This window comes from Rutidosis leptorrhynchoides, chromosome 7 (genome assembly GCF_046630445.1).
Source record: "Rutidosis leptorrhynchoides isolate AG116_Rl617_1_P2 chromosome 7, CSIRO_AGI_Rlap_v1, whole genome shotgun sequence".
NCBI lineage: Eukaryota > Viridiplantae > Streptophyta > Magnoliopsida > Asterales > Asteraceae > Rutidosis > Rutidosis leptorrhynchoides.
The window spans coordinates 160,853,743-160,869,021 of NC_092339.1; positions in this window are offsets into that span (position 1 = coordinate 160,853,743).

Here is a 15,279-nt window from a genome sequence, read left to right on the forward strand (position 1 = left end):
CAAATATGCATACTCCAAATCTTGCTTAAATTTGGCATAATGCAGCGGAAGCTTTTATTTATCACCTGAGAATAAACATGCTTAAAACGTCAACATAAAGTTGGTGAGATATAGGTTTAAAGCTAGCAGAGTTATAAATATAGACCACAAGATTTCATATACATAAACGTTTTAATAAAAATATTCTAAGTGGTTGAGCACTTGATAACCATACTTAACATTTAATCAAAGTCGCATATTGCCTTTATTATGAAATCTCACTACACTGTACCAAGTGTAGTCACCGAAATGAAGTACTGTGCAACCGTTGAATACTGGTCGTCCAGTCCGGTTGGGGTTGTCAGGCCCGATAGATCTATCAATAGGATTCGCGTTTACAATACCACATGTAAATAGTAGTTACCAAGCTACAGGGAAGTATGCCAGTGGTACAACTCAACGTAGAATATATTTTTTTATCACTTGTGTCCATAACGTAAATCATAAAATGCATGTATTCTCATCCCGAAATATTTAGAGTTTAAAAGTGGGACTATATACTCACTTTTGCCTTGAAGATATATAACACGACCTGGTCTCTGATAGATATCACGAACCTAACCATATATAATATATCAACATATTTTCTTTTCAAATAATCGTTACATGTATACTTATAATACTTTTAATATCTGATAGTCCGTAGTTAGCAGTCCGATGTTAGTAGTCCACAAATAGTAGTTCAATAAAATAAATAAAGACCTCATCGTATTCGTATTGATCGGAATTAATCTCGACCCATGGTACCGTGTTGTCAAATGACGTGTTGCGTACATAAAGTACCGTGTTGTCAAATGACGTGTTGCGTACAGTCATGAGATCTTATAATTAATCCTCTCGTGTTGTTTACGGGTGGTCCTGAAATATATAAAATCAAATCATAAGTAAATATATATAAAATATCATATTAATTAGCAAAGATATGATTAGTTTAGTTTTACTCCAATTAATTTCGTAGCTAAACTAGCTTCGGATACCCAATTTTGTTTTAGCCGTAGTTTCTTCAATACAACTCCGTTTTTGTTGGTTCAACTTGCCACTTCCTTAGATCGAGCCATTATTTATGAATATGAACAGTAAATACCTTAGTTTGTATTCAAAATCACAGGTTATAGGTCAAACTTTGGTGAATCTTATGAAAGTGATCATTTCCGTCGTAAAAACAACATCTAGATGATCATTTTTACAAAAATACTTACACTTTGAGTTACACCATGAGATTTTTATATATTAACATATTCATAAGAAATATCATTTTTTCCAGAATATAAACTTCCAATTCAAAGTTTAAGATGGTTTTTAATTATCCAACCCAAAACAGTCCCCGGTTGCACTCCGATGACGTAAATTCAGTTTTAAGGTGTTCTTTGTAAAATCAAGTTGTATATTGTTAAGTTAGCATATCATTATGATATATTACAGGTCTTGAAGTGTTTTAAAAGTCAAGTTAGAAGGATCTATTTAGTTTGCGAACAAGTTTGAAATCATTCAAACTATGTTCTTGTTGTTATAATTTGTAACTCAAAATAAGATAGCTATATGAATATGAATCGAATAAGATTATGAATAAGGTTACTACCTCAAGTTACTTGGATAAAGCTACTGGAAAGGAAGTATAACTCTTGATCCTAAAGAGTGGTGAAGTTGGATTGAAAGATTGGAAGTAATATTGCAACTTCTTGATTCTAGGTTGTTTTTATGATGATTAAAGCTTGTAATTGAATCTAAATGATGGGGAAAATGCTTGGAGATGATCAAGTATGAAGTTAGGAGTGTTTTGAGAGAGAAATGGGAGTGTAAGTATGAGAAAATGGAATGAAGAAATGGTGTTCATGCATAAAAACGTTTTTAGTTTATAAAGAAAGAAAAGATTCCTAATTTTGTTTTCTTGCTAAATAATTCATGCTACTTGACAAATGGTTGGTTCCACATGTTCCTTAATCATTTATGGCTGCTAAGGATGATAATTTATGTGTATATACTAATAGTATATACATCTAGAAGTTGCGTACAATACGGTTACATATACCCTAGGTATACGTGTAGAAATCTTGAGGAAACGGAACGAGAATTCAAATATAGCTATCTTTTGTAAATATACTTATATTGTTTTATGTATATAAGCCCTTTAAAAGTGATTAAATACATATTTATACGATACTTGTATAAGCATTATAAGTTATAGGTATATATGTCAAAGAACGTTACATATAGTTATCGTTTTGAAAATTTAAGTTAGTAGTCTCAAAGTATACTTATAACTCACTGTTATTAGTACACAATGATATGTTAAACCATTATTAGATCATGTTAAATATGTATAAATACGTATATGTACACAATTGTCTAATTATCGTATGTTATATAGTTCGTGATATCATCGGTCAAATTGGACGGTCAAACGTTGTGTAAAACTCTTTTCAAAAACACAAGACTCAATAATTTGGATTGCTTATCATGTTGGTAATGTTTAATTTATGTAAATATTAATCTCATATGTATAAAACGATCGAAAAAAAATTCGGTTCGTTACAGTACCTACCCGTTAAATAAATTTCGTCCCGAAATTTTAAAGTTGTACCTATTTTGCGTTCTCGGGAAACAAATGTGGGTACTTTTGTTTCATCTAATCCTCTCGTTCCCAAGTAAACTCGGGACCCCATCGAGCATTCCAACAAACCTTAACGATTGGTATGATGCTCTGCTTGAGCTGTTTAACTTCACGGTCCATGATTTCGACTAGTTCTTCTATGAATTGTAGTTTCTCGTTGACTTGGATTTCTTCAAGGGGAATGGTGAGGTCTTCCTTTGCAAGACACTTCTTAAGGTTTAAAACGTGAAACGTATTATGTACTCCGGCGAGTTGTTGTGGTAACTCGAGTCGATAAGCTACTGGTCCAATACGTTCGATGATCTTGAACGGGCCTACATACCTTGGGTTCAGTTTACCCCTTTTACTGAAATGTATTACACCTTTCCAAGGTGACACCTTTAGCATAACCATGTCACCAATCTGAAACTTTAATGGTTTCCTTCGGACATCAGCGTAGCTCTTTTGGCGACTACAGGCTGTTTTCAATCTCTCCTTGATTTATACTATCTTCTCAGTAGTTTCGTGTATGATCTCGGGACCAGTTAAACGTCGATCTCCTACTTCATTCCAACAGATAGGGGATCTACACTTCCTTCCATACAATGCTTCGAATGGTGCAGCTTTAATGCTCACATGATAACTATTATTGTACGAGAATTCTGCTAATGGTAGATATTTATCCCATCCGTTTCCAAAATCGATCACACATACCCTGAGCATGTCTTCAAGAGTCTGAATTGTTCTTTCGCTATGCCCGTCAGTTTGCGGATGATATGCGGTGCTCATATCCAAACGAGTTCCCAGGGCCTCCTGTAGTGATTGCCAGAACTTTGATGTAAATCTACTATCACAATCGGATATAATGAAATAGGTATTCCATGCCTTGAAACAATTTCCTTTATGTATAATCGTAATAGTTTCTCCATTCTATTCGTTTCCTTAATAGGCAAGAAATGTGCAGATTTGGTGAGACGATCAACTATTACCCAAATGGTGTCATAACCCCATACAGTCTTGGGTAACTTTGTGATAAAATCCATGGTAATACCGTCCCACTTCAATTCTGGGATTTCTGGTTGTTGAAGTAACCCTGACGGCTTCTGGTGTTCTGCTTTGACTTTGGAACATGTTAAACATTCCCCGACATATGTTGCAACGTCTGTCTTTAAATTAGGCCACCAATAATGCGTTTTAAGATCTTGATACATCTTTCCAACTCCAGGATGTATCGAGTATCTTGTCTTATGTGCCTCGTTCAATATTAACTTCCTTAATCCACCCAACTTTGTTACCCATATACGTTTTGCAAAATATCGAATTCCATCTCCCCGTATAATGAGTTGCTTCTCATACTTCTTCATTGTTTCATTTCCTATATTTTCCTTAGTAAGAGCTTCTCGTTGAGCCTCTTTGATTTGTGAGTTGAGATTCATGCGAATTTTTATGTTCATCGCTCGTACTCGAATTGGCTCTCGTTCCTTTCTGCTTAGAGCGTCAGCCACTACATTCGCTTTCCCGGGATGATAGTGAATCTCACAATCATAGTCGTTTATCAGCTCGACCCACCTACGTTGCCTCATGTTCAGCTGTTTTTGATCGAAAATATGTTGAAGGCTTTTATGATCGGTAAACACAGTGCATTTAACCCCATATAAGTAGTGTCTCCATATCTTCAATGCAAACACTACTGCTCCCAGTTCTAGATCATGCGTCGTATAATTTCGCTCGTGAATCTTCAATTGTCTGGATGCGTACGCAATAACTTTCTTTCGTTGCATAAGGACGCAACCAAAACCTTGTCGCGAAGCGTCACAATATATCTCAAAATCATCGTTCCCTTTAGGTAACGATAAAATAGGCGCCGTAGTCAACTTCTTCTTTAATAATTGAAATGCACTCTCCTGCTCAGAAGTCCATTCGTACTTCTTCCCTTTTTGCGTTAACGCTGTTAATGGTTTAGCTATTCGAGAAAAATCTTGAATAAACCTTCTATAATAACCGGCTAAGCCCAAAAATTAACGTATTTGTGTTGGTGTCTTAGGAGTCTCCCATTTTTCAATGGCCTCAATTTTAGCTGGATCAACCTGAATTCCTTTGCTACTAACAACGTGGCCAAAAAATTGCACTTCTTTCAACAAAAATGCACACTTAGAAAATTTGGTGTATAACTGTTCTTTTCTTAACAATTCTAATACCAACCATAAATGCTGCTCATGCTCTTGCTCATTTTTGGAATAGATAAGAATATCGTCAATGAAAACGATAACAAACTTATCTAGATACGGACTACAAACTCGATTCATAAGGTCCATGAATACAGCTGGCGCATTTGTCAATCCAAACGGCATGACCAAAAATTCGTAATGACCGTAGCGTGTCCGGAAAGCAGTTTTCGGAATATCTTCTTCTTTGACGCGTAGTTGATGATAGCCCGATCTTAGGTCGATTTTCGAATAAACACATGATCCTTGCAGTTGATCAAATAAGTCGTCAATTCTCGGTAGTGGATACCGATTCTTGATAGTTAACTTATTTAATTCATGGTAATCTATACACATTCGGAAGGATCCATATTTCTTCTTGACAAATAAAATCGGAGCTCCCCACGGTGAAGTGATCGGTCGAATGAAACCACAGTCCAGTAATTCTTGTAACTGGCTTTGTAACTCTTTTATCTCAGATGGTGCAAGTCTGTATGGAGCACGAGCCACTGGTGCAGCTCCTGGTACTAGATCTATTTGAAATTCTACAGATCTAAATGGAGGTAATTCCGGCAACTCTTTCGGAAAGACTTCAGGAAAATCTCTTGCCACAGGCACGTCATTGATGCACTTCTCTTTTTCTTTCGTTTTGACTTTATTAACATGTGCTAGGATAGCATAGCACCCTTTCTTCAAGCACTTTTGGGCTTTCAAACAGCTAATGAGTTTTAGCTTTGAGTTACCCTTCTCTCCATAAATCATTACTGGCATTTTATCCTTACGAGGAATGCGAATGGCCTTCTTGGCACAAACAACTTCAGCTCTTATTTTGGACATCCAGTCCATGCCGACTATTACATCAAAACTTCCTAATTCTACGGGTATCAAATCAATTTTAAACATTTCTCCGGCTAGATTTATTTTACAATCACGGCAGATTTTATTGGCTTTAATTAGTTTACCATTAGCTAACTCAATCATGTACTTAGAATCTAGAGGTAATGATGAAAAATTCAATTTAGCGTACAAGTCTCTACACATATAACTTCTATCGGCACCAGTATCAAATATAATAGATGCTGATAAGTTATTAATGATAAACGTACCCGTAACAAGCTCCGGGTCTTCACACGCCTCTCTAGCATTAATAATAAATGCTCTTCCACGTGCAGATCCGTTATTCTTCTCTGGATTCGGGCACTGGCTCTTATAACGACCCTGTTTCCCACACCCATAACAAGTATCAGTGGCCAAAGCAGTTCTATTTGCATTGGTGGTAGAAGTCTTGGTGCCATTTATATTTGTAACGGGAATCTTACAATCTTCAGCAAGATGACCCATTGGATTACAATTATCGCACACCACATTATAATAGCCAGAGTGATGTTTGTGGCATCTGTTACATAAAGGATTTCATCCTTTGTAACCTGAGCTTGAACCACTACCCGCACCTTGCGTGGTTTCTTGTTTCTTGTTGGATTGTTGATGATTACCATCCCACTTTCTTTTGTTTTCTGATGTCCTGAAATCGGTGTTCTTATCCAGAATAATCTGGTCCATCAACTCGTTTGCCATGGTGATGGCTTCATGAATAGTCTTGGGTTTCGATGCTATAACATTTGCCTTGATATTTTTAGGCAAACCATCTTTGTACAGTTCTATCTTTCGTTCTTCGGTTGGTACCAATTCGGGACATAGCAAAGCTAATTCCATGAATCGCTGATTGTAGTTGGTGAGTTCAGTACCAACAACTTTCAGACTTCGTAATTCAGCTTCCAACTTCCTAACCTCGTTCCTTAGACAATACTCGTTGATTAGCATTGTTTTGAATTCTTCCCATGGAGTATCATAAGCTACATCTCCTCCTACGGCCTTCACATAGTTTTTCCACCACGTGAGTACACTATCTTGTAAGGTACATGATGCATACTTGGTCATGTCCTTCTCAATAAAACCACTGATTTTAAACACGGACTCAATCTTTTCGATCCACCGGGTTAAACCAACCGGTCCTTCTGTTTCACTGAATGATGAGGGCTTGCAACCTTGAAAAGTTTTGTAGGTGCATCCCACACGAGGATTTGGGTTAACTGCAGCACCTCTTGCAGCCTCGACCCATAACATTCTGTCGTTCACTCGCTGATTGATGAGTTCCTCGATTTCTTGTTCCGTCATTCGGTTCAATCGCGCCATATTCTTCAATAAGAATGAAAAAAAAAAAAATTATTCACATGGAATATTATAGATGTAGTGTGTATTTATAGTACATCGTAGCTTATTAATAATATGAACCAGTTATTATTATAAAAGCCTTTTCTTCTTATTAGCATTTTATAATTATTTCTAGGGTAGTACCTACCCGTTAAAGTTCATACTTAATAGCTTAGTACAGAAATTAATTACTACCATCCAAATAATACTCCACCATTGAAAATTATTGCATTTCACACTTCACTAATTTTTACATATGCTTATCTTACATCAAACATTACGCAAACCACACTAGTAATATTATACAACACGTTATATGATCCCATGGTTTAAAACAACAGCGCATCATTTAACCCAAAATGTTTGTGTTCAAAAAAATCGCTTAACGCTTATCCTGACTGTCTCCCTGCGTTTTGGCTGAGGGGCCGAAGAACTGGATGTCGGGATAGAACTAATAGGAATAGCGGGAATAGGGGTGGTAGTGTCTGGTGGAGTTGGTGCCACAACATCCTCACTAAACTCGGGATTTGGATTTTCCAATTCAGTAGCCTTTCGTTTCTTTCCTCGTTCGAACTTGTCTTTCGTAATTTCCTGTATTTCTTCCTCCTCAGGATCACTTTCTGGTTCCTCTTCAATTGATTCATCCGGAAATTGTGAGTCTTCCCCAAAGGTGTCGTTTTCATCATCGGATAGGTTAATGACTGGAACACTATCTGAGGATTCTGGTTCGGAGTCGCTGAACGTGATAACAAATTTTGAACCAGACATCTATCACACAACAACTAGTATGTTAGTACCACATAATATTTACATATTAATTTTTAACCAACAAGGATAAGCAATAGTTTTCGAAATCAAACACGGTCAAAGTCCAGACTCACTAATGCATCCTAAGAAACTCGATAAGACACACTAATGCAAATTTTCTGGTTCTCTAAGACCAACGCTCTGATACCACCTGAAGCGTCCTGTTCATATCGATTATAAACGTTACGTATTTATTGGTGTCATTGCGAGGTATTGACCTCTATATGTGACATTTTTCAAAATCTGCATACGTTTTTATGATACAAACCATAACCTTTATTATAACCAAAGGCTTAAACAACATAATAATGATTATTGTTTAGCGATAATCTTAGTCTTACAAACTTTACATTTGAGAATAACAATATGATTTCCAACATATTTCACATTACAAATCTTTCGGTATGAAGTTTTATTTTTGACACAAATATGCATACTCCAAATCTTGCTTAAATTCAGCATAATGCAGCAGAAGCTTTTATTTATCACCTGAGAATAAACATGCTTAAAACGTCAACATAAAGTTGGTGAGATATAGTTTTAAAGCTAGCAGCGTTATAAATATAGACCACAAGATTTCATATACATAAACGTTTTAATAAAAATATTCTAAGTGGTTGAGCACTTGATAACCATACTTAACATTTAATTAACGTCGCATATTCCTTTTATTATGAAATCTCACTACACTGTACCAAGTGTAGTCACCGAAACGAAGTACTGTGCAACCGTTGAATACTGGTCGTCCAGTCCGGTTGGGGTTGTCAGGCCCGATAGATCTATCAACAGGATTCGCGTTTACAATACCACATGTAAATAGTAGTTACCTAGCTACAGGGAAGTATGCCAGTGGTACAACTCAGCGTAGAATATTTTTTTTTATCACTTGTGTCTATAACGTAAATCATAAAATGCATGTATTCTCATCCCGAAATATTTAGAGTTTAAAAGTGGGACTATATACTCACTTTTGCCTTGAAGATATATAACACGACCTGGTCTCCGATAGATATCACGAACCTAACCATATATAATATATCAACATATTTTCTTTTCAAATAATCGTTACATGTATACTTATAATACTTTTAATATCTAATAGTCCGTAGTTAGCAGTCCGATGTTAGTAGTCCACAATTAGTTGTTCAATAAAATAAATAAAGACCTCATCGTATTCGTATTGATCGGAATTAATCTCGACCCATGGTACCGTGTTGTCAAATGACGTGTTGTGTACCTAAAGTACCGTGTTGTCAAATGACGTGTTGCGTACAATCATGAGATCTTATAATTAATCCTCTCGTGTTGTTTACGGGTGGTCCTGAAATATATAAAATCAAATCATAAGTAAATATATATAAAATATCATATTAATTAGCAAAGATATGATTAGTTTAGTTTTACTCCAATTAATTTCGTAGCTAAACTAGCTTCGGATACCCAATTTTGTTTTAGCCGTAGTTTCTTCAATACAACTCCATTTTTGTTGGTTCAACTTGCCACTTCCTTGGATCGAGCCATTATTTATGAATATGAACAGTAAATACCTTAGTTTGTATTCAAAATCTCAGGTTATAGGTCAAACTTTGGTGAATCTTATGAAAGTGATCATTTCCGTCGTAAAAACAACATCTAGATGATCATTTTTACAAAAATACTTACACTTTGAGTTACACCATGAGATTTTTATATATTAACATATTCATAAGAAATATCATTTTTTCCAAAATATAAACTTCCAATTCAAAGTTTAAGATGATTTTTAATTATCCAACCCAAAACAGCCCCCGGTTGCACTCCGACGACGTAAATTCAGTTTTAAGGTGTTCTTTGTAAAATCAAGTTGTATCTTGTTAAGTTAGCATATCATTATGATATATTAAAGGTCTTGAAGTGTTTTAAAATTCAAGTTAGAAGGATCTATTTAGTTTGCGAACAAGTTTGAAATCATTCAAACTATGTTCTTGTTGTTATAATTTGTAACTCAAAATAAGATAGCTATATGAATATGAATCGAATAAGATTATGAATAAGGTTAATACCTCAAGTTACTTGGATAAAGCTACTGGAAAGGAAGTATAACTCTTGATCCTAAAGAGTGGTGAAGTTGGATTGAAAGATTGGAAGTAATATTGCAACTTCTTGATTCTAGGTTGTTTTTATGATGATTAAAGCTTGTAATTGAATCTAAATGATGGGGAAAATGCTTGGAGATGATCAAGTATGAAGTTAGGAGTGTTTTGAGAGAGAAATGGGAGTGTAATTATGAGAAAATGGAATGAAGAAATGGTGTTCATGCATAAAAACGTTTTTAGTTTATAAAGAAAGAAAAGATTCCTAATTTTGTTTTCTTGCTAAATAATTCATGCTACATGATAAATGGTTGGTTCCACATATTCCTTAATCATTTAAGGCTGCTAAGGATGATAATTGATGTATATACACCAATAGTATATACATCTAGAAGTTGCGTACAATACGGTTACATATACCCTAGGTATACGTGTAGAAATCTTGAGGAAACGGAACGAGAATTCAAATATAGCTATCTTTTGTAAATATACTTATATTGTTTTATGTATATAAGCCCTTTAAAAGTGATTAAATACATATTTATACGATACTTGTATAAGCATTATAAGTTATAGGTATATATGTCAAAGAACGTTACATATAGTTATCGTTTTGAAAACTTAAGTTAGTAGTCTCAAAGTATACTTATAACTCATTGTTATTAGTACACAATGATATGTTAAACCATCCTTAGATCATGTTAAATATTTATAAATACGTATATGTACACAATTGTATAATTATCGTATGTTATATAGTTCGTGATATCATCGGTCAAATTGGACGGTCAAACGTTGTGTAAAACTCTTTTCAAAAACACAAGACTCAACAATTTGGATTGCTTATCATGTTGGTAATATTTAATTTATGTAAATATTAATCTCATATATATAAAATGATCGGAAAAAAATTCGGGTCGTTACACGAAGTTTAAATACCACTATGAGTACAAGCAAATGAAATTGTTACATGTCTGTTTTTCTTATGATCTTCTAGTCCTTCGGCATGGAGATACTTGAAATGCCCCGTTCATATCGATTATAAACGTTACATAATAATTGATTTCATCGCGAGGTATATGACCTCTAAATGATACATTTTACAAACATTGCATTCGTTTTTAAAAGATTAACTTTCTTTACATCGAAAGTTGATGGCATGCATACCATTTCATAATATATCCAACTATAATTGACTTAATTATAATCTTGATGAACTCAATGACTCAAATGCAACGTCTTTTGAAATATGTCATGAATGACTCCAAGTAATATCTCTAAAATGAGCAAATGCACAGCGAAAGATTTCTTTAATACCTGAGAATAAATATGCTTTAAAGTGTCAACCAAAAGGTTGGTGGGTTCATAAGTTTATCATAAAACAATAAAATTCATCATTTTGATAGAACACAAGATTTAAATACAGTACACCTATCTCGTGTACTAAACCATTTTTCATAATGCTTGGAAGAGTAGGTTCGTATCCTTTTCTCCCCCGTAGGTTGCCTCGCGAGTTTTAAATAACCGTACACATATCTTGTGCACAAAAATAATACACATAACCTGTGTATAAAAATCATTCTCTCGATACATAACATTCAATTTGATTTCATTGCTCAACATGCTAACTGACCTTAACATATAATGCGCATCAATAATATCTCCAAAACAGAACATCTCGTCTGTATAATATATAAACTTCGAAGTACTAAACACCACGCCTACTAGCTCTTTCGTCTAGTGAACATTCTGGGTGGGGGTGTTAAACCAGGTAGCTATCTTTAGGATTCACGTGAATTAGGGCCATACCTGTTTCTAATTCTTAGGTTACCAAGCAATAATAATCAGGGGAAAATATTCACGACAATTAGTGGCAATTATAACGTCCAACTAATTCAATAATAATCCATAGAACTTCTGTGTGCATAATAATTTATTCGAGGAATGTATTGCTTGTGTCTATCTCGTCAAACATTTATAAAAGCATCTCATGTATTCTCAGTCCAAAAATATAGATTTCAAAAGCATTTAATAAAACAATTATAAAAACAGTGCATGTATTCTCAGTCCCAAAAATGTAAAGAGTAAAAGGGAGCAAATGAACTCACAATACTGTATTTTGTAGTAAAAATACATATGTCGGTATTGAACAAGTGTTGGTTTGGCCTTGGATTCATGAACCTATATCATTTATATATATATTAACACATATAATTAACATGTAATAATAATCAAACTAGTTATATATATATATATATATATATATATATATATATATATATATATATATATATATATATATATATATATATATATATATTACTTATTTAATTTAGTAATGTATTTGTTATTTCAAAGATTATATATTTATATTTATTTTGTATATTAATATTTATACATATAGTTATATTAATACCTATATATCTATATAATTAGTATTATATTGTTTAAATCAAAATTTTATATGTAAATAATGTTATTATATTTGTAGTAATAATAATACTGTAATAATAATAATATAAATGATTAATAATAATGATAATAAAAATAATGTAAATAAAATTATATATAAAAAATAATAATAATAGTGATAGTAATAATGATAATAGTAATGATAGTTTTAATAATAATGATAATAATAATAATAATAATAATTCCAATGATAGTAATAATTTTAATTAAAATGTTAATGTTAATAACTTGTATGTTTCATTAATAACTAATTTAACTATACTTATATACTTTAGATAAATAATTAGTAATGATACTGATATTAATAGTTTTGATAATAATACTAATAATAAAAGCAATGTTAGTAATAATAATAATAATAATAACTTTAATAAAAATATAATAATATTAATTATACTAATAATCTTATTTCTAATATTGGTAATAATAATAATTACTTAATAACAATAATAATAATAATAATAATAATAATAATAATAATAATAATAATAATAATAATAATAATAATAATAATAATAATAATAATAACGATAATAATAATAATAATGAAATAATATTAATAAGAGTATTAGTGATAACTACCTCAAAGGAGTAGCCTTAAAAATAAAAAGAATGCCCAAACCCGGGTTTGAACCCGCGACCTCCCGCTAACCCACTAACATCCTTAACCACAACACTGTCTCAGCTTTTCTGAATGTATACAAACCCCATATAAATTAAAACGTTACTTCTATTTTCTCTTCCTTTTCTTTAAACTAACTTAGCTCAACAACATCTTAATAATCTGGCCCAAACCCTTCGGCCAACAGCGATTAATCGGCCCAACTAGAAATTTTATATATACGGCCCAACACCTCACTTTGACAACAGCCCATCTTTCATTAAAAAAAAGTGTACAGTCGCCTAGGCCGAGTTTCGAACCCGAGACCTCTCGTTCAACGACAACACACTTAACCGTCCCTCCATTTCATCTTTTCTCTATTAATTACAGATTAAATCATTATGCTCAATTTTCGTCTGTTTTCCTAATTCCATCATCATCATCATCTAATTACTATATACATCATCATCATCATACCGTATATATATCATCATCAAAAATCGCTATTATCATACATCCTAATCATGACATCAATAAACATGATTATATCATCATCTTAATCGCTAATAATATCATAATCATAAACTCATTCCATCAACATCATTCTTGTAATTTCATGTACCATATTCATCATCATTTACTCGCATCATCATCATTATAACATTATCATTCACCTAATAGTACATCATCATCCTTCATCATCATATACGCGTATCATCATTGACATCGTGTATAGCTGATATATGAATATAAACAAAAATGCAGGAAACAGCAATACAGTAATAATATCAACAAGATTACGTTGAATACGTAAGATTTAGACATTGTTACTGTAGCAGTACCTTCTTCCTCTGTTTATCGAAGTAGCAGCACATCAGTGACTTCCATGGTGATCCGAAACAATAAACATAGCAGTCTTTGAAAGGTGTGTGGTGGTTCATGGCTTGGCTCGAATAGAAACAGAAAAGTAGAAGTAATGGTGCTCGAGGATGTTGCAGGTGGTTTGATGAGTGAGCAAAGGTGGCCAGTTGTAGTGGTGGTGTAGGGTGGTAATCTAACATGGTGACGGTGGTTTATTAGATGGTCATGGTGGTGAGATGGTGATCTCGTATAACAACCGTAGTAAGCACCAAGAGGTGATGATATGAGTTGATCGAAATAGAAACCGGAAAACAGAAAAATATGGTGGTGGTGGGGTTATTAACGATGAGGTGGGATGGGTAAGGTGGTTGCCGGCGGTTATAGTGGAGGAAAGTGGTGGCGGTGAGCTGCTGTGGTCGATGATCAAGGATAGAAGAGGAGAGTGAGGGAAGTTGATTGAATAATTATGTGATATCATTTATATCTATATGTAATTATATATAGAGGTGTAAAGTGTTAATAATAATAATATAATAAGATTACATATATAATTCAAAGTGTGATTGAAAGGAATTAGTACAGTAAGCAGCCTACGATTTATCATTATGTGCCGACAGTTATCCCGGACTGTGTATCGTCCACTAATTCCCAAATTTTTACATTAACTATATTTATTTATTTTGGTCATTATGGTATAAAATTTGATCATTAATTTATTAAATAAAAATTACATCAACTGTCCCTCTCAATTCTGAGTAAAATATAAAAAATGTTAAAATTTAATAACTAGATCCTAAATACATTTTTAGTAAGCCAAAAATTTATTGAACTCATTTTTGGATCACCGTTTATTTTAAAATTATATATGTTTGAATTTAACTTGCTTAATATCAATTGGAACATCAACGAATATTACAATCGTTTAATATTTATTTTTAATATACTTTATTTATATATATAAATATATTTTAAATAATAATTATTATAATATCTTATTTTTATTTTTATTAAATTTAATAACAACATCATATAATACTTCAAGTTATATTTCAAATTATTATTTACATATATACACACATATCTTATTTACAATTAATTGTTCGTGAATCGTCAAAAATGGTCGGAGGTCAAATGAGTGCTAGGAAACAGTTCAAAAATTTTGAGACTCAACATTACAGACTTTGCTTATCGTGTCGGAATCATTTTAAAGATTAAGTTTAAATTTGTTCGGAAATTTCCGGGTCGTCACAATACTAAGTCTGTTGCTTTGATAAAAGAGGCCATGAAAGATTTCAGTCAAGTTTCTGGTCTGATGCCTATTGTATCATGGCATCATGTTGTGTGGTTTTCCCTTGTTAAGCGTAAGCATGCATTCATTTTATGGCTTGCCATTCAACAGATTGATGAAAAATATGCTTTATG